The sequence below is a fragment of the Oryctolagus cuniculus genome, chromosome 1 (genome assembly GCF_964237555.1).
Source record: "Oryctolagus cuniculus chromosome 1, mOryCun1.1, whole genome shotgun sequence".
Taxonomy (NCBI): Eukaryota; Metazoa; Chordata; class Mammalia; order Lagomorpha; family Leporidae; genus Oryctolagus; species Oryctolagus cuniculus.
In genome coordinates, this window is record NC_091432.1 from 161,695,360 (window position 1) to 161,716,961 (window position 21,602).

A 21,602-nucleotide genomic window follows, 5' to 3' on the forward strand; every position below is an offset into this window, starting at 1 on the left:
CTCTCTGTAACTCCACCTTTCAAATAAATTAATAAATCTTTAAAAAAATGAGAAATTTGCTTCTGTACAGAGAATTTTTTTAACGTTGTAGTAACTGTATATGGGCTGAGATAATATAACTAAAAACTTCCCACAAAGTAATTTTTTTTAAGATTTTATTTATTTGAGAGGTACAGTTACAGAGAGGGAGAAACAGAAAGGTCTTCCATCCACTGGTTCACTCCCAAATAGCCACAATGGCCGGAGCTGAGCTGATCCAAAGCCAGGATCCAGGAGCTTCTTCAAGGTCTCCCACACGGGTGCAGGGGCCCAAGCACTTTGGCCATCTTCTACTGCTTTCCCAGGCCATAGCTGAGAGCTGGGTACGAAAAGGAGCAGCTGGGTTTGAACCAGCACCCATATGGGTCTCCAGCACTGCATGTGGAGGCTTAACCCACTACGCCACAGTGTCAGCCCCTGAAGCACTTTGAGTTTTATTTATTTTTATTTGAAAAGCAGAATGATGGAGAGCAACAGAAATGGAGATCTTCCATTTATTTGTCTAATCCCCAAATACCCGCCAACAGCTGGGATGAAGGCAGAATGGAACCAAGAGCCCAGAACCGAATCCGAGCCTCTCTCCTGGATGACAAGGACCTAAAACCTGCTGCCTCCCAGGGCTGTTCTCAGCAGGAAGCTGGAATCAGAAGCAGAGCTGGGCCTCACACCCTGGCACTCTCATACAGGACGTGGGCGACTGAAGCTGTGTCTTAACCACCACATCAAACAATTGCCCTAAAATGATTTTCTTAATAAAAAATAAATCTCATCTGTGGAAAAGGCTCATTTTCATGGAATCGACGTTAGTTCCAATTAGAACTGCAGAGTTTCTTCAAATGCCTCATCCTCACCTTTCTGGGAAGCACACAGTGGGCCTTCACTGGTTTCTGGCTATCGGTATCAGGTACTCCAAATCCTCTTGACTCTTGTGTGTTATTTTCTATATTCTGCAATAGCCTTTGGGCAAATTACCTTATCCTCCAGTCAGTCTTCACATCATATCCATTTGCAACCAAACGCACAGCAAAAAGGTAAACAAAGTAAACTCCATACAGTCTTTCACTGCTGTGTCTATGTTTCCATTTATTTTATGTAGACCTTTCAATAGCATTTAATCGGCAAATAGTCTATTGTTATAAGCTACTATTGTTTGTTTAATCATTTCCCCAAATGTTAGGTATTGGGGTTATTTTTAGACTTTCATTATTACAATAACATTGTTCTAGTGAGACTTTTTGTCTCCTTTAGCTTGTTTCCCCTACAAAGAGAAATTGCTGGATCAAAAGGTATGTTTAACAAAATGACTTCAGTTTGTGTCCTGGCTGCTCCACTTCTGATCCAGCTCTCTGCTCTGGCCTGGAAAAGCAGCAGAAGGTAGCTCAAGTACTTGGGGCCCTACATTAAAATGGGAGACCCAAAAGAAACTCTTAGCTCCTGGCTTCGGATCAGTCCAGCTCTGGTAGTTGCGGCCATCTGGGGAGCGAGCCAGTAGATGGAAGATTTTTTTTAAAGATTTAACTACTTATTTGAGAGGTACAGTTACAGACAGTGAGAGGGAGAGAGAGAGAAAGGTCTTCTATCCACTAGTTCACTCCTCAGATGACTGCAATGACTAGAGCTGTGCTGATCTGAAGCCAGGAGCCAGGTGCTTCTTCTGGGTCTCCTGTGTGGGTGCAGGGGTCCAAGTACTTGAGCCATCTTCTACTGCTTTCCCAGGCCATAGCAGAGAGCTGGATGGTAAGAGGAGCAGCCAGGACTAGAACGGGCGCCCATATGGGATACCAGTGCCACAAGCGGAGGATCAACCTGCTGCGCCACAGCTCTGGCCTTAGAGACTTTTGTTAAATATGGTTGCTACCCTTGAAGGTGAAGATGTGCTAATCTGATTCATAACAATCATGCATACAGTATCCAATTCTACACAGTCATACCAATCATTTAAACTATCGTTTTAACATTTCTTTAACCTCGGTTACCTCGAGTTGCAGTTCTTGCATCATTATTGGTGGTGACTTGCACATACTAGTCTATTTCATGCATAAAGATTAATGTACCCAACCTCTGACCATTTATTCAAATATTTGTTGTTATGTAATTATATATTTGCCTTACATATTCTAGATACTAAGCTAGCTAGCTAATTTTCCCTATGTTCTAAATTTTAGTTTTATTGGACCTAATATAAATTTTAATAGTTACACATTTAAGAAATCATCTTCCTTTTATATTTTGTTGAATAAATTCTATTTGAGATTTTTAATATCTCCCAGAGGTTAACTGGGGATTTACTCTTACTCTTCAATAATCAGTACTTTAAAATACATATACTTCAAGTAAGTAGAATCAAAAAACATTTGATAAGAAAAATATTCTTCCATTTTTATATGAATACATTTGGATTTTAGTATTTCCTTTTATCCAAATATTTAAATTTAAGTTAAACCTTTCTTCAAAATTCCTTTATCCTAATATATCCTTACAATTATGACTTCGTAACTAAGGAATTCTTTGTAACTGTGATTGAACATGTTAATGTCATTAACACAGGGAAACTACCAGCGATGGTGCCATGAAACACCACCTCTATGTAGCTATAAACTTCATTACTGTCCCAGCCAGCAAATCGCCTATAGGGAAGGAACATATGAGTACAGGAGTCCCAACACTTGCACTTATTCACAGAGGACCCGACATTCACGCAAACCTTCACTGATCAGCTGAATGCTCTGGGCTTCACCTCTTCATGAAACCAGACAAGAAGTTCTTGTTGGACAGCCTTTCCCTTCCCTCAAAGTCACTATCTCACTTACAAGGCTCCACATGCCTTGGCCCAAGTGCTACCCTCTCCCAACTCCCCATCTATGGCCACGCTGGCTTCCTCAGAGTGCCCTGGATGGGCCAAAGCAGCTCTGTCTGACACAGGACTTTCACTTACTGTTGCTTCTGACCAACGTGCTCTTCCCCATCTCTGCAGTTTGCAGTTTGCTTCCTCATTCAGGTCTGTTTTTGCCACAGACTCTACATCTGTGTCCCCCCCACCCCCAAATTCATATGTTGGACTCCTAAGCCCAGAAATGATGATATTATAAAGTGGGATCTTCAGGAGGCATTCAGGTCATGGGGACAGAACCCTTTTTTATTTATTTACTTGAGAGGTAGAGTTTCAGACACAGAGAGGGGGAAACAGAGAGAGAGAGGTCTTCCATCTGCTGGTTCACACCCCAAATGGCCGCAACAGCTGAACCTGGGCCAATCCAAAGCCAGGAGCCAGGAGCTTCTTCCAGGTCTCCAATGCGGGTGCAGGGGCCCAAGCACTTGGGTCATCCTCCACCGCTTTCCCAGGTGCATTAGCAGAGAGCTGGACTGGAAGACAAGCAGCTGGGATGCGAACCAGTGCCATATGGGATGCCAGCACTTCAGGTGAAGGTCTAGCCTACTACGCCACAGCACTGGCCCGTGGGGGTAGAGCCCTTCAAAACAGAGAGAGCTTGATTCCTCTCTCTGTGTCACTGCCCTGGGAGGATAGAATGAGAACACAACCATCTGCACACCAGGAAGTGAGCCCTCACTAGAAACTGGATCTTCTGGCACCTTGGTGCTGGATGGATCAGCCTTCGGAACTGTGAGAAACAACTATCTGTTGTCTAAGCCACTCAATCGATGACATCTTGTTTTAGAATTTCAGACAAGGTTCCCAAGTCATCCCTCCCGAGAACTCGCCTAACTGCCCATGCAAGGAGAGAACCCCACTACCACCACTCCCATCACTCTGCTGCTGACCCTGCCTTACTTTCCCCCACAGCATCTTGCCATATCAAATTATCCATTTATATTTAATTATCATTGGCCTTCTCCACTAGAAAGGAATAATCCTAATATCCAGAACTGCATTAACTGGCACTCAAATACCTGTTGAACTATGAACTAAAGTTAAGTACCTTTTAAGGAGACAACCTCAGAGAACAAGTCATCTCAGGATCATGGAGCACCTGCTGTGTGTACTGTCACACTCATTGTCCCAGCATGAGACAAAAATATAATGACATACTTTAGGGATATGGCTCTGGAACTAGACTGCCTGGCTTTGAAAAGTGACTGTGTGACGCAGCAGATAAAGCCACTGTCTGCAGTGCCCGCATACCATATGGGCACCAGTTCAAGTCCCAGCTGCTCCATTTCCAATACAGCTCTCTGCTATGGCCTGGGAAAGCAGTAGAAGATGGCCCAAGCACTTGGGCCCCTGCACCCACGTGGCAGACCTGTAAGAAGCTCCTGGCTCCTGGCTCCTGGCTTTGGCCATTGCAGCCATCTGGGGAGTGAACCAGTGGATGGAAGACCTCTCTGTCTGCCTCTCCTCTCTCTGTGTAACTTTCTCTCTGACTTTCAAATAAATAAATCTTAAAAAAAAAAAAAAAAAAGTGACTTGTGACCCTTAATATCATACTTACTATCTTTGTTCCTCAGTTTCTTCATCCATAGATGGTATCGACTGCACCTACTCCAAGAGTTACTGTGCAACTTCAAGAGGGGAATGCACATCTACTGTTCAGAGAGCACCTGGATGATAAGAAGCACCCAGGGGCGTTAGGTGCTCATCAGCACTGCCCCTGCAGGAACCTTTTTCCTTCCTTTCCTCAGCTCTTCAATCATAGACTATCCCCTGATATTTCTTATCTCGCAGTTCTTACTTCCTATGTTCTACCCATTTTAGTTGTTCCACTCATCCTTATTTTCTGATTACCAATATGCCAATGACTTATGGTATATACGGTATATATGACAAGGAAATGCATGAGCAAGGGAATTATCGAACGATAGAGAAGACCTGATGACAGAACCACCTCTTGCTTTTCTCATTCCTGACATCAGTTCCATTCTCCCAAGACCACTGCTCTTTTTTTTTTTTTTAATATTGATTTATTTACTTAAAAGTCAGAGTTACACAGAGAGAGGAGAAGCAGAGAGAGAGAGAGAGCGGGGTCTTCCATCCACTGCTTCACTCTCCAACTGCTGGGCCAATCTGAAGCCAGGAGCCAAGAGCTTCCTCCAGGTCTCCCACGCAGTTACAGGGGCCCAAGGACTTGGACCATCTTCTACTACTCTCCTGGGCCACAGCAGAGAGCTGGATTGGAAGAGGAGCAGCCAGGACTCAAACCAGCACCCATACGGGATGCCAGCACTGCAGGCAGCGGCCTCACCTGCTATGCCACAGCATTGGCCCCAAGACCACTGCTCTTAAAACTATTTCACGGCCGGCGCTGTGGCTCACTAGGCTAATCCTCTGCCTAGCGGCGCTGGCACACCGGGTTCTAGTCCTGGTCGGGGCGCCGGATTCTGTCCTGGTTGCCCCTCTTCCAGGCCAGCCCTCTGCTGTGGCCCGGGAAGGCAGCGGAGGATGGCCCAAGTGCTTGGGCCCTGCACCCCATGGGAGACCAGAATAAGCACCTGGCTCCTGCCTTCGGATCAGCGTGGTGCGCCGGCCACAGCGCACCAGCCGCGGCGGCCATTTGAGGGTGAACCAACGGCAAAAGGAAGACCTTTCTGTCTCTCTCACTGTCCACTCTGCCTGTCAAAAAAAAAAAAAAAACAAACTTTTTATTTCAGTCTTTTCGTGATTCTCTTCCTAACTCTTGATAATGTACTTCATTCTTCAGGTCTTCATTCATACTTAAGACTTTCCTCACAGCATCCTGGCTTCCTCCTACAGTTAGATTGTTTCAATTATTCTGTTAACTTCTTTGTAATTTTAAGTATTCAGATCTTCATTTGTGCTTTCAAGTAAAACTGTCCTTATTCATGGACATGATCACCTGCGTAACAACATTTTATGTGTCCTACCAAAAAACTCACCACAACTAATACAAGAACGTAATACTTCACTGAAAAATAAATTAATAAGGATGGCAAATAATCACATAGAAAATGCAACATGAGTAGCCAGTAGGGAAAAGCAACTCAAAAGCCCAGTGGGTCACCACGACACCCCTACCACAGTGTAATGTGAAAAACACTGACCACACCAAGCACGGAGGACGCAGCACAACTGGAGCGCCCAGGTGCTGCTCTAGGAACACAACACAGCACAACCGCAATTCTACCCACTTTCCACGGTTCCTTATTTCCTCACTGTAGCCAAGAGGACCTGAGCACCTTTTCCCTCTCCCCTGGGCTTCTACATCCCCTTTTCTAGCGGATACATTCTATTTGTTGAGGTTGCAAAAATCAGTAACACAGGCTGCAATCAGAACCAAGACCACTGTGCTTAGTCTACAGTCTGACTGTACTGGCAAAAACCACAAAACAACACCTGCAGGATTATGATTATACCACTATGCTCACTGCCAGGCTGAGCAGATAATTAAGATTTCAGCCTCTGATTACAGATCCAGCGTCATGACCCCTAGGCCCACCTGATTTTTGATCGGGTATCACCCTTGTTAGTAACCACAGTCTAGTTCCTCTACCACTTGATACAGGTCATCTGACTGCAAATATTTCTATAATGAACAACCATTTTCACTAGCATTTGAGGAATATCCAATTAAATTCAAACAACCTTAAAGATTTCACAGGTATAAAAATATTTTCTGGGTGACTTGTAGGAGATTCTGGAATTCTGTCCATCTCGGCAGCACTACCTGAAACTCCAATCGTTTTCAGGTAAATGGCAAAGTACTGGGCTCTCTGCAAAGCCTCACATGTTGACAACCACAAACTACTCAACATACACAAAGTAAGCACTCAATTTACTGGATACACGGAGCGTCTGGTCCTAACATGATTAACTGTTGTCCACCTGCTTTCTTCAACAAGTACATATGAATTGTGCCTTCTTCAAAATCCTCCCAAACCAGGATTCATCTCTTTTTAAACATACAGCACATTGCTCTCTTCATCCACGTTTAAATTCTGGAATTTCCACCAGACATCAGCCAAGTGCCCAGTCAACCTCTTGGCCTGTGGGGGTAGAAGAGGAGTATTCTTCTTCATGGGGACCCCGGGCCCAGATCAATTTATTCACAGGCCACAAAGGTGGCTACCCTCGGCATGACCTCTTTGCAGGATGCTTTTGTTCCAAGGGCCTCAAAGGCCTTCACTCCACTTGGCCTCCCAAGGCGCCTTTGAACAAGTCCAGAAGCCAGTGTACAGATTCTTACTTCCCAAAAGAGGCAAAGAAAGAGGCACAAAAGGAGTGAAGCCAATGGACCAGAGAGCAGTAAAGACTCCGCAGAGGGGCCGGCGCTGTGGCACAGCAGGTTAACACCCTGGCCTGAAGCGCCGGTTCTAGTCCCGGCTGCTCCTCTTCTGATCCAGCTCTCTGCTATGGCCTAGGAAAGCAGTAGAAGACGGCCCAATTGCTTGGGCCCCTGTACCCACATGGGAGACCCAGAAGAAGCTCCTGGCTCCTGGCTTCAGATCAGCGCAGCTCTGGCCGTTGCAGCCAAGTGGGGAATGAACCAGTGGATGGAAGACCTCTCTCTCTATCTCTACCTCTCTCTCTAATTCTTTCAAATAAATAAAATAAATCTTTTTAAAAAATAAAAAGACTCAGCAGAGAGCCCCATGACTCAGAATCCCTTCTTCTTAGACCAGAGCTCACACTGCATTCAAATTCAGCTTGTGCAAATGTATGCAAAATGTCATTTAAAAAACACAGGACGCATGGCCCAAGGAAACCAGGAGACACACTGATCACAAAAAGCTATATTAGGCTAGGGGAGCTGCTGAAAGATAAACTGTTCCCTTCCTCTAGAATTTAAAGTAGTGAGAACAACAAATGCCACGAATTCTGCAGGAATTTGGTGGACCATTTTGTTAACTCAATTTCTTCTCTTTTTTTTAGTGAGAAATAGAACACTCAGCTGCAAACACATTTTAAGTGGGCACTTTTGATTTACTTCAAGGTACGGCGACTGACAGAAACCTTTCTAGAAGTTTGAATTGTCTACCTTTTTCTATTATTTTTCTGAAGGAGAATAGAAATGATCAATAAAAAGTAGGAGTGGGGGGCAGCTGGTGTGTAGAAGGTCCTGGAGCTGTCAGACTGGGAGGGCACACAGAGCAGGCAACCATGTGGTCACTGCTGTTAGCACTTGGGCCTGTTTACAGAGATAAGCTGAGAACAAAGGAAAACTGAGCCTCCATGTTAAGCTCCAAGAGTAGCAGGAACAAGAACATCAAAAAGAATGCACACTGAAGAACTCCCACTTCTAGGGAGGCAGCTGTAGGATGTATATGTTGTCAAAAAAAGTCTGATGCCATTTTCTTAAACAGAAGGGGAAGAAAGGATACTCATAAGAAAAAAAAAATGGAACAAGCTAAGGTATGAAGACGTGAAATTGCAAATGGAGATCCTAAATGATGTTCCCTTTTCTGACTATACCAACTCTTCAGGGAAGTCTTATTTAATCCCATGGCTTAAATCACTGGCAATAACTGCTAAGGTCATGTCTCCATGAGGGCCTCTTGCTGCACTCATACAAACCTCCCTGTAGACTGTCCACCTGAATTTCCTGCAGGTATCTCAATCTCATCTACTCTACTCCCATGGTTCAAACTACTGTTCAGAGCATCCGAGCATAACGTAGCCAGTCTCTCTCACAGACCACTCTCTTTACAGCCACACGACCTAGATATCCCACCAGTAATGCAAACGTGTGTCCACAACAAGACTTGCCATCACAGCCCTCATGCCTCTGCCACTGTATCTAGGCTGTATCTTCGTGATATTCTATCTCAGTTTAGCATAATTCCCCTAGTCACTCTAGCCAAGTTTTTCTCTCTAGTCACTCAAACCAAAACGCAGAGGGTCATCTTCTGCTTCTACCACTTCCTCAAAATGCACATCCAAGTGGCCACCAAGTCCTAGAAATTCATCCACCTACATCTTAAATCTGCTCCCTCTTCCCTATCCTTCAGGTCCTCATCTCTCCTATAATTAGTCTCCCTGTCTCCAGTTTCTTCCCCTTCTCATTTACCTCCCAAACTGGAGTTCAAGTTGCTGATCTAAAATAAAATATGAGCTCTTGTAGTTATTGCCTCATTACCTACAGAGATGTGTGAAGCTGTTAGCACGGCTCACAAGATGTCCCCAATCAGGCCCCAATACCCCTCCCAGCCCATCCATTTCCACCTGCATCTACCCAATCCGTTACCACATCATGCAACTCCAAAACACACTCAGAAGCTTATGATGTCTTCTAAGCTGTTGCACCTGTTAATAGTGTCAAGAACAATAGCACCTGTTACCATGCCAATACTAAAACTATGACAATGACCATGATGACAATGATGAACAGTTAGCTAGGACCCACAGATCAAACCCAAGCATCTAGATTGCAGGAACAACAGAGCACCTGAGGGTGCAGGGGCACAGCAGTGACGCAACTGTAATCTCTGCAACAAGCATCATTATTGATTAAAGGGGGCACAAAGGCAATGGAAGCTGTTTGGGAAGCTGCTACAGTAGCGTTTGTAAGAGGTGTTAATATAGGAAATGGGTAAAGATGGAGAACTTTTTTTTAAAGGTTTATTTATTTAAAAGGTAGAGCAACAAAACAGAGGGAGAAGAGACAGAGATCTCCCATCCGCTAATACACTCCCCAAAATAGCTATAATAGCTAAGTTAGGGGCCAGGCCAAAACGAGAAGCCAACAACTTCAGCTGGGTCTCCCACATGGGTGGCAATGCATTGCCTTCCCAGGTGCACTAACAGGAAGCTGGATCAGAAGCTCAGCAGCCAGGACTCAAGTCCACACTCTGATAATGGAACTCTGGCATCACCCACAGTGGCTTACACCACTGTACCACAACCTCAGCCCCGAGGAACGCTTCCTGAAAATCAGTAGCCACACAGATGCACGGATGAGCAAAGCCAAAAGACGGATAAAATCTCCAACACAGGTAAGAACAATGAGGGTATTTTGGATGAAAACTTAGAATTTGGGAAAGGAGAGAGATGGAGTTTTTAAAAGGTAAAAGCCCAGTGGCCAGTTCTGTCAAAATTGTTAAAAAGGAAGAGGGAGCCAGGAAATTGAAAAATTAGCAACAGCTTAAGAATTCACGGACAGAGTTTAAGAATGAATTCATTCATTCATTTAACAAATGTGAATTGGGGTCATCTTTGTGCTGGACACTGCTATAGGTGTTGGAAAATGGGAACAGGACAAACATATGAAGAAACTGACGATCATTTCTAAAGCTGTTAGGCACACTTATAGGATACTTCACACTCAGCTCCAAAATGCTCCCAGAAGTCTTTTGACAGATGTCAAAATGACTATTCTTCATATAAAGTTTACACAAAATGAAATGATGCATCATGTTGACATTACAAACCACCAAGTAGGAAAGAGTGCTTCTGAGAAACTGCTGAACTAAATAAGGAAGCCCAACCGCACACCCGCTGGAGGTCCAGGCTGTCTCACACAAACACATAAACCAAAGTCATGTTTCTCTCTTAACCTTTGGCATGAGAGCATGATTTCCCATGTGCTCCGTCTTCCATAAACCTTCACCACCCCGTCTAAAGTATACCTCTTGAGAAATACAATCAAGCTGTATCATTTACATACAGCTTGCCCAAGCAATGACACCACTGTTTGTTTTCATCTAATGACTTCATAAGCTGAGGAGCAGTCTGGGTCACATCACTCATTAAAAATGTTAATTTTTCATGATGCACCTTCCTTGTTTCATTGCAGATATTAAAGTTTGTTTCCCAAGAGAATGTGGAAATCAGGAAAATTGGAGCAATTTTTCTATGCAATTTTTCCAAGAGAAAGAAAAATACCTCTGGTGAGCAGCAGCCTCTAAAGGCACAAACTACTGAAGACGCATAGATAAATTACCACTATGTTTGGTTTAAATGAACGTCTGTGGAATCCTGCTTAGATGTACACAATGTAATAAACACAGGATAACTATTTTAGAACGAAAAAAGAAACCATGCCTCTCTCAGTCTAAGATAGGATCACTTTATTTATCTGAATAGCCCAAAACTGGGTGTAAAGAAGGCAGGCTATTGGCCAAAGACCAAGGGAAAGATGAAAAAAAGCAAGCTTGCTGGCTTTACAAACAGAATTCTTGAGATCATCCCTCAAAACGCTCCTTTTGTTGCCTTTTTTAACAAAAATACACATTTCAAAGAATAATACAAGTCTGTTTGGGAACTATGATTCAGACGATGGAGCTGTCTGGTTCCCAAGATCACAACAGATGAGTGAGGGGGTCTCACTGCAAAAACCACACAAACAGCATCACCAGCATCACTGCCTCTACCCTCCTAAAAAATCAAGAAAAGACAGAGTGTCAAAAAGAGACCAGCAGGGCCATTCGGTGCAGGACAAAGAGCCCTACATCCCCAAACGGATCCTAGCCTGTCACTTTATTACACTAGAGACACATTCAGTTCTGTATAATGTTTTAAAGAATTGGGAAAACTGTGATAACTTTTTGTCAACTGGCTATTACAAAATTGGCCCCCAAAACGTTGGCACCCCAAAGGACAAGCAAGCCGTTAGCAATCAGGGCATTTATTCTAGAAGTAAAACAAGCTATCCAGAGGTTCTGAGTACCCGGGAGTTCCCCACTCTGAGCCCCTTCCATTCTGCGCTTGGGCAGCCAACTGAAATGGGCATCTGCATGAATTTCAGGCAGATACAATGACACACTGTCAAACTGTGCTGGACACAGTTTTAGGATGATGATTTTGCTTCTTACACTATGCAGGTTCATCCTACAATAAATTAATATGAACTTCAGGGTGAGCAGTATTTGAAAAAGACATTAGCTTTGTGTCAAACCATGTTTCATTAATGACACTCACCTGTCCTGTATGACAGAGAAGGCAGCCTTATGACTCACTCTTCAACTCCAAGTTCTATCGAGTGCCTGCTCCCCAAGCTCTCCCAGTCCTTCATGACAAAAATGAAGTCTCCCAGAGGACTAGTTAGGTGGCTGCCAACTCCCAACCCTCACGACAGCACAGAAGCGGAATGAACACTAGCTGTGGAGCCAGGGTCAGGTCCCCACTAAGTGCATGAACACAGGCCCAGGCGGCCCTGGAGGGGACAACAGATCTGATTCATGCTTTCTGAATGGCACATCTCCGCCTTCTACCAGGGATTAAAATCGATTCCGTCCACCATGACCAGCGTTTGGTAGAGGTTGGAGGTGGAAGAGAATGTATCAGAAAGGAACCGAGAGCACCTCATGCAGCGTCATTCTGTGTTCTATCATGGAACTTTTGATTATACTTTCTATGTGTCTATATATACACTGGGTTCCAACACAGAATGCATTCCTTACAGGGCACTGACCTGGCCATAAAAGGTTATACAAAGGATTGAATATTTGTGTACCCCCAAAATTCATGTTGAAATCCTAAACCCCAATGTGATAGTACTAGGAGCCAGGGCCTCTATGATTAGGTAACCCAAAAAGCTATGTGAAAAGATTAAAGGCAAGCATTTAGGTCCACTTATATTAACCAGGTTCCATAGGATGCTACAAGCCTGTCTCTTATTCCATCCTAAGCATTTGTAAATCATCAAACAGACTGCTTCAACGCCCAGCTCACTCCTTCCTCAACAAGTTCTTTATTAAATAACTGGGTTATATAATTCTTTAGATTGCATGTATTTTTTGATGGGGAAGGTCAGGCAAAAAAAATCTTATAAAAAATTTTAAAAATTAAAAAAAACATTTATTTTGAAGCTCAGAATTACAGACAGAGAGAGAAGGAGTGAGGGAGAGAAACAGAGAGATCTTCCATCTGTTCACTTCCCAGATGGCTGCAATGACCAGTACTGCGCCAGGCAGAAGCCAAGAGCCAGGAACTTCCTCCAGGTCTCCCATGTGGATGGCAGGAAACCAAACACCTGGGCCTTCTGCTGCTGCTTTCTCGGGCCATTAGCAGGGAGCTAGATCAGAAACAGAGCAGCCGAGACATATGGGATGCCGGTGTTGCAGGCGGCGGCTTCACTCACTAGGCCACAGCAACAGCATCCAGGACAACATTTTTAAGTCAGGTTGTACAGTATGGAATCCTCTTGAAGCAGAAACTGCAAAATTCTCCACAGACGTACAAAGCAAGTCAGAAGCAACTGACTGTACCCTCGAAGACAAGAACATTTTTAGGACAACTTCCCCTTGAACTGCATCCCCTTTTCTCTAAATAGCAATCTTTCCTATCCCCTCACATTTCTTGTTATACCTTCCTTCCTTTTGCTTTTTTTTTTTTTTTAAGATTGTATTTATTTGAAGGGGGGGGGTCAATCTTCCATCTGCTGGTTTACTCCCCAACTGGCCACAATGGCCAGGGCTAGGCTTGACTGAAGCCAGGAGCCAGGTGCTTTATCCAGTTCTCCCACGTGGGTGCAGGGGCCCAAGCAATTGGTCATCCTCTGCTGCTTTCCCAGGCACATTAGCAGTGCGCTGGATCAGACACAGAGCAGCTGGGACTCAAACCGGTGCCCAAACTGGATGCCAATGCTACAGACGGTAGCTTTACCCACTCTGCCACAGCACCAACCTCTCTTTTACTTTTGTAGTCTTAAATCTTTAGATGAATAATTCACAAATAGGGTTCAAAATTCAGAAGGACAAAAAGGTATTGACAGAAACTGTTCCTTCTATCCTAGCCCCCAAAAGCCAGACAGTCCTTTCATCACCCCCACCCCCACTGCATGGGCAAATAGCTTGGGGGTCCTTGCAGGAACATTGTCTCTGATGACCCAGGCTGACTTTCCTGGGGATAATACCTGCAGCTGCCATTATAGGAACACTGAGAGCCACAGCTGTGGGATTAGGCATTCACAAAGACAGTAAAACAAAGTCCACAGGCACGAGGAGCGATGTGAGGCGGTTCACTCATAATCTCTAGGCACTTCCTCTCTTCACTCAAAATTTACAAAAAGGATTTGGTAAAAGGTGAATGGCCTGACATTCACCAACTTCGTTGTTCAAGAAAACCCCTGCGTGCTGATATCTTGCTGACGGACGGGGTTGCAAGCAGAAAGCTGCTCGCTGAGTGAACTCTGCCTCCCGCAGCTGAGGGTCTGCTGGGGAGACAGGGGAGCCAGGTCATCCTGAAGGACCTTGCCCAAGAGCGGGCTGCCGGCCCTGTCCTGGACAGGCGTAGGTGGAGAAGGCCCCCTTCCACAAGGCACTTCAGAGCTGACCTCAGCATGCCCAGCCAACGTGAAGAGCACCCCACAGGGAGCCATAGGTGGGCTGAAGCGTCAGGAGCTGGCAGGTGCTCGGCACAGGGAGGCGGCTGCACAGTGGTTAGTGAGGACAGCGTGGTGGTCCTGAGAGTGCAGCGGCAGGAAGACCCTGGAATCACGTCAATGGTCTGGGTCTGTATGCAGGTCAAATGAGAAGATGAGATGGATCCAGCCGTGCCCCTCCCCTTAGAGTTTGGAAGATTTCCTCCACCTACTTCATAGTTTCCTACTACGAGCATGTGCACAAAGAAAGGATTTCAAGCTATGCTTCTTTATTGATTCTACCAGTTGTGCAAAGAAATACCACCTTCTCCCCAAAGCTGCCAGGATAAGCCACAGCCAAGGGGCAGAGACAAACATCCTTTGGGGAAAGGTCAGATTTTATGCCTAGCCTGTAAATGCAGCATGTCTCCGCCACAGGTGACCACAAATGTGACACTGGGAGGGCAATCAAACCCAGTACGTAAACAACTATGATTGGTGGCAGAGGTCTCTGGTTCCTGGTTAGAATTATGAAGTACAACTCAGAGATTCCCAGGACACGCTGTCTGGTTTTGGGGGTATGGCTGGTCAAGTCCCTGGGGCCCCACTCAAGTTTTTCTCCTGTGCCTCTAAGAGCAGCTGATCGTAGTTAGGAATACAGACCTGCCTGCACGCCAGGAGAGCCAAGTGGCAGAGCTCCTGGGAGGAACAAACCCTCAGAGGCTGTGCAAGAGTTCTCCCCAATCTGGAGAACCCGAGGGGCCAGAATCTGTATGCTTCCGTGAAGGCTTGGCCAGGAACTGGAAGAGACCCAGCCAGCAGAGTTTTGGGTCCCCTCCAGTCATGCCACGCTCTGGTTGCAATACTGCTGATGGATTAAAGGAGGGTCAGAGTGGATGCAGGAGACCAAGGAGGCTCTGGCTAACGTCCAGCAGACAGATCAAAGGCTGGACTACGATGAAATCCACAGACACGATGAGAATTAGGTGGAGCAGACATTCAGGAGGTAGAAAGTGGATCACATGCAGTGGGTGAAAAGAACAAAGCGGCCGGCGCCGCAGCTCACTAGGCTAATCCTCTGCCTGTGGCGCCAGCACCCCAGGTTCTAGTCCCCGTCGGGGGGTGCCAGTTCTGTCCGGTTGCTCTTCTTCCAGTCCAGCTCTCTGCCATGGCCCGGGAGTGCAGTGGAGGATGGCCCAAGTGCTTGGGCCCTGCACCCACATGGGAGACCAGGAGAAGCACCTGGCTCCTGGCTTCAGATCGGCGCAGCACACTGGCCGTGGAGGCCATTTGGGGGGTGAACCAACAGAAGGAAGACCTTTCTCTCTGTCTCTCTCTCTAACTCTGCCTGTTTAAAAAAAAGAAAGAAAGAAAAGAACAGAGCTACCTGGTGGCTAGTGGTGTGCACCAGAGAGCTGGGAACCCTGCAAGGGTACCAAGCATGCAGAGAAGAACGATCACGATTCTGGTCTCGGGCATGCAAAATCTGGGATATCCAAGCACAAGGCTGAGGCGGGAGATAAAAATGAGATTCACCTACGACTGTCCTTTTAAAGGCTCTTGTCGCAAAACATGAAATGGAGAAAAAGAGTGCGGCATTTAAAATCAGAAAAGCCAGGGCTAGAACCTTAGCCCCCACCTGTTACTGCCTCTGTGCTCAGGAGCAAGTTCCACCAAGGGGACCAGGTGTCCACTCTCTTCCCTACCAGTGAGGATGCTGCCAACCACTCTGCAGCACACTGTGAAGATGAGAAGAAACAGCACTTGAGAAGTGCGCAAAACACAGGAAGTTCCCAGCAAAGTCAGCCTCCCTGACAGCAGGACCATGCTCGCGCTTTTCAGCATACCTCTTAACTCCTAGCACCATCTGGGCCAATGGGTCCAGGAAGAGCTAGTGCACCAACCTGACTTGATTCTGAGTACTGTGAGGAAACCACTGTTTTCTCTCCCTCAACAACCACTAGCTCCTGCAGCACCTCCTCCATCTGACGGCCTGTTGAAGCGAATCCCAAACCCAAGTCATACACAGAGCAGGTGTCAGCCACATCCTGTGACGTATCTCTCAGTCCGGGAGTATCCATCACATGGCAGGGTCAGGGACTCTCACAGCTTTCCTATCTATTATCTAAAGCTCTAATACTCGGTCTAGAATTTGTTTTCTCATGATCTACACAGTTCTAAGAAAAGTCAAGACTAGCAGACAATTTCTCATTTCTCGCCCTCCTAATTCTGATGGAGCAGACAGAGGGAGCACACACTCCCTGCGCACGTGAACACTCATCTGGGAATTTGGAACACTTCAGGCAGCTTATACTTCAATCAAGAGATTTCACATTTACTGTCTGTGTCGAATGCATCAGAGTCCCAGAGGTCTGCTGGCAATGACTGCTAAAGCCCATCTGAGAGTTGTCCATGTGGTGGCTGGAGTAGAGTATGAGAATCTGCATTTCTAGTAAGTTCCCAGGTGATGCTGACACTGCTGGCCCAAGAACCACACTCTAAGAACCACAGCCTGTGTCCCTCAGTGGTACTACAGTACTAATATATTTGATGTTGGAAGAAAACACAAGTTGAGAATGATGTGAGCAGTCACAGGATTTCTGCCTTGTATATTACCACCAAGGCATCTTCCACAGCCCCCTCCCCATTTTCTTGAAAGGAAAGAGAGAGAGAGAGAGAGAGAGAGAGAGAGAGAGAGAGATCTTCCAGACTCTGGTTCATTCCCCAAACAGCTGCAACAGCCAGGGCTGGGCCGGGCCACAGTCAGGAACCCAGAAGCCCATCTGGGTCTTCCACATGGGAGGCAGGGACCCAAGCACTACAGCCATCATCTGCTGCCTATAAGGATGCATTAACAGGAAGCTGGATCAGCAGCAGCATATGCAGGACACAACTGGTACTACCCAAGTGTCTTTTTTTTTTTTTTTTTTTGGCAGAGTTAGTGAGAAAGAGAGAAAGGTCTTCCTTTTGTTGGTTCACTCCCCTAATGGCCGCTATGGCCGGTGCTGCGCCGATCCGAAGCCAGGAGCCAGGTGCTTCCTCCTGGGCTCCCACGTGGGTGTGGGCACCCAAGCACTTGGGCCATCCTCCACTGCACTCCCAGGCCACAGCAGAGAGCTGGACTGGAAGAGGAACAACCAGGACAGAATCCGGCACCCCAACCGGGACTAGAACCCGGGGCCCATATGGGATGCCAGCGCCGCAGGAGGAAGATTAACCAAGTGAGCCATGGCACCGCCCTACCCAAATGTCTTAACTAGGAATTATACATGTTTATTATCTGAGTACTTTTAGAGCCTATTTTAACAGCTCAGGAATAATTTGTTTCATGCGTGATAATTTCCACCTATTGGTTTTCTACAATTCATTTTTGAGTACATGAAAGGAATCACTATTGAAATAGAAGCAGTGCTTCATTCATAATCATGTCAGAATTATTTCCCTTCAACAAGCCTTCCTCCTCCTGGACAGCTGGTGTCATTCTAATGGAGGGGCCAGAGCTAATGCTGAAGAGCTGTCTTCACAGCTTAACCACCTGAGCTTGAGTGGACTGACTGGTACCCACTTCACCTCAGCAAGATGGAAGGAACCAAGGCATTTAAACAGTCACTAAGCACCTGCCGTGTACCAAACACCAAAAATGCTGTGTTAAAGGACAGTGACCTCTGCCCCTAAGGAGCTTATAATCTTTGGTTGAGTATAAGTTTGAACATAGATAACAGAAAAACAAATGAAATATTAAATCTGGAAGTATCCATTGTAAAACGTGAAACAAATTTATGGAGCAAAGTTCTGGTTGATGATCAGAGAAGGCCTCAGGGAGGTGATATTCAGGCTGATTAACTTAAAGAGCTTCAAAGTCCATTCTTTTTCTAGGCTCCCTGAGCCAAACTCATGTGAAGTTACTCTGGGTGCTTTAAAAATACATTTCCCAAGGGCCAGTGTTGTGGTGAAGCAGGTTAAGCCATAGCCTGTGACACCTGCATCCCATACCAGTGCCGGTTAGAGTCCTGGCAGCTCCACTTCCAATCCAGCTCCCTGGGAAATCCTGTGCCTGGGAAAGCAGCAGCAGATGGCCCAAGTGCTTGAGCCCCTGCACACACATAGGAGATCCAGAAGGAGTTCCAGGTTCCTGGCTTCAGCCTGGCTCTGCCCAAGTCATTGTGGCCCTTTGGGACAGGCGCTGTAACATAGTAGGTTAAGCCTCTGACTGTGGTGCCAACATCCCATACAGGCACCAGTTCGAGTCCTGGCTGCTCTATTTCCCATCTAGCTCCCTGATAGTAGCCTGGAAAAGCAGCAGAAGATGGCCCAAGTGCTTGGGCCCCTGTAACCCATGTGGGAGAACCAGAAGCAGCTCCTGGCCCCTGGCTTTGGCTCAGCCCAGTTCTGGCTGTTGGTGACCAGTTCTGGGGTGAACCAGCAGGTGGAAGACCTCTCTCTCCCTCTCTAATTCTTCCTTTCAAATCAATCAATCAATCAATCATATATATATACACACACACACATATATGTATATATATATCAAGTACTTTTAAAGAAAACTAGAATTTATTTCATATTTAGAATATTCTTCCTGCCAAAGAAGAAAAATAAGTAAAAATTATTCCTAGGTACATTGGTTAAAAAAAGTTTGGAGTCTTGTGAACACTATTCATGACCAAAAAACAGACCACTATAAATTATTGAAACAACTGCCTACCGACCTACCTGATGTCTCTGAAATGGTTCAGAAAACAAATACCATCATAAAAATTATAGAACATCCCAAGATTTTGCAGAACAAAATTAATTTGGATACATAAATTGCTCAGCACACATTTATTGAAATTCACCATTTGCCAGACACAGGGCTATGTTCCAAGAAAAGAAATATAAATAAAGCTGGCTGCCTAACCTTTCCCAGACACAAACACTGGTTAAGCATCTATGATGAGCTTGCCACTCCCTCAAGAAGGTCAGAATATTTGCTAATCACTGCTGGTTTTGTTTCCTTTATTACCAAATGATCATGCTGGAGGACAAAGTTGTTTTTTTTTTTAAAGATGTATATTAAGTGTGTGCAACCTGTGGAATCCATCATCTTTCTTGTGCCCATCTGCCTCTGAAGCAAAGAAACACATTTTTATAGCTACCTATACCTTGACCCTCCTCCTCAAACACCTTACTCAGCATTACTCGCTGCTAAAGGCTTAAACATCACCTTTGTTCTCACAAAATGGATAAACTTTCCACAGTCCTGTCTCTGAACTCTGCTTCCAATTCAAAGTAATTATAACTCCTAGGCTCCCTGTATTTGCAACTCCAGCCCTGCCTGGGCTCCCACACACGCCCCCATTCTTAAAGTGGCAGCAACACTAACCATGCAGTACTTTCTATTTTATTGCACTTTCATAACTGAGTTTCCAAAAATACCAAAGAAAATCAGTCTCAAAACTCACTGTTCACCCATTATATAAACTCCCCATGGTATACTGCACACCATTGTTTATTCAGCCTCTTAGACAATACAGAAGACTTGCTGCAAGAACACACACTTTATGTGGTTGTTCATTCAAGTGTGGGCTTGTTTCAACTTCAAATGACAATACCAGGGCACTGTCAGCTGACTGCACAGGCAACCATGTCCCCGTGACAATGTTTCCAATCTTCCCAAGAGCGAGCCAATATTAGGAAGCCCCCTGTGATTTTCTGTGCTAGCATCTCCTCCGTACCACTCTGATGAAGCTGCACACAAGTACCTGTACTTAGGCCTAGAACATACAAAATCAAGGCTGTTTTCCACAGCCTCATCTTTCCTATAAGGATCCCACTGAATAACGCTCATTGCCAAAGGCAGCCAACTGTTTACGACATAGTGTCTCAAACATTTCATCCCAAAATGAGGTTTAAAGCTGATTTGCAAAGAGAAGCCAGAGCAAGTGTAACAAAAGACTAGGTTTTTCCCTCCTTCTCCCATTTCCCTAGCATTTAGAAGAAGAAAGTTAACACATCTCACTCCGTAGATAAAACCACAAACGAATGGCTGAGCTACATGATGTACAGTCCTAACCGGGCAGCTTCTAAAAACATAATAAAGACTCCTTTCAACTGCAGTTAATGCACTCGATACAAAGAGAACATGATTTGGCAATAAATACATTTAGGGCTTGGTGTTCTACAGAGTAGCTCTAATGAAGACTCCAGCCAGAGAAAATGATTATTTTTCAGGATATTAAGTGTTCTGACTCACCATTTAACAGAAGTACAGCAAAAATGCAAATTAGATGTATACATATTTATGACTTTACCAGCTGTATGACAAGGCCACCTTTGGCTTCTGAATGTATTTACAAGGAAGAAAGGTTGTGAGAAGAAGCATACATTTTTGTTTCTATTCAAACTGTTCCCTCTCTCTTATCACTGGGTGGAGCAAAGCATTTATCTAAGTCAGAAGATGTATATAAGCCAAGAGAATGAGTGAACAAATGAAAACAAATATTTTCTCCTTAATGGTATTTGCTCAGATAAGAAAATTTTAAAATATAAACAATAAATTATGTTAAAATGAACTCTCAGCCGGCGCCACGGCTCAATAGGCTAATTCTCCGCCTGCAGCGCCGGCACACGGGGTTCTAGTCCCAGTTGGGGCGCCGGATTCTGTCCCGGTTGCTCCTCTTCCAGTCCAGCTCTCTGCTGTGGCCAGGGAGTGCAGTGGAGGATGGCCCAAGTGCTTGGGCCCTGCACCTGCATGGGAGACCAGGAGAAGCACCTGGCTCCTGGCTTCAGATCAGCGCGGTGCACAGGCCGCAGCGGCCATTGGAGGGTGAACCAACTTAGGTAAAGGAAGAAAGACCTTTCTCTCTGTGTCCCTCTCTCACTGTCCACTCTGCCTGTCCAAAAACAAAAACAAAAACAAAAACAAAAAAAAAAACCTCTCAAATAACTATTAGGTTATTTCTAAAAGTAAAAAACGTGCCTTCACAAGTAAACTCCTACCACAAACTTGATTATCAATTCCCTAAGAATTCTACAGAGTCCTGGCCCTCCCACTAGCTCCCCAAGAGCATGGTCAACCTACCTTGCTAAGTTTCAGGCTTCTTACCCATAAAAGGTGTGTCTCTAAGTTAGTTAATATTTGAATTCTTTATCAGAAGGGAATATACCTCAATACCCAGTATAAAAGGCAGGATCTATTCATAGTGCATAAGATTCATCGTATTTTATCACCATCCTGCCGAACATAAAACTACTACTTTTCTGTATATAGGAAAGAGAAGATGATTTTTTTTTTTTTTTGGACAGGCAGAGTGGACAGTGAGAGAGAGGGACAGAGAGAAAGGTCTTCCTTTTTCCATTGGTTCACCCCCCGCA

At 45.2% G+C, this 21,602-nt stretch overlaps 1 protein-coding gene across 4 annotated transcripts in view; it reads right to left on the minus strand.

The window, feature by feature from the left end:
- PIP5K1B (phosphatidylinositol-4-phosphate 5-kinase type 1 beta) overlaps window positions 1-21,602 on the minus strand; it is a 393,421-nt gene that overhangs the window by 301,121 nt on the left and 70,698 nt on the right. The window contains exon 1 of one of the 4 annotated variants that reach the window (XM_051846335.2): window positions 11,867-12,005. The exons of the other annotated variants lie outside the window; for them this stretch is intronic. The gene's annotated coding sequence lies outside the window, so the exon portion shown is untranslated. Of the gene's footprint in view, window positions 1-11,866; window positions 12,006-21,602 lie in introns of those variants that run through there. 4 annotated transcript variants of the gene reach the window in all.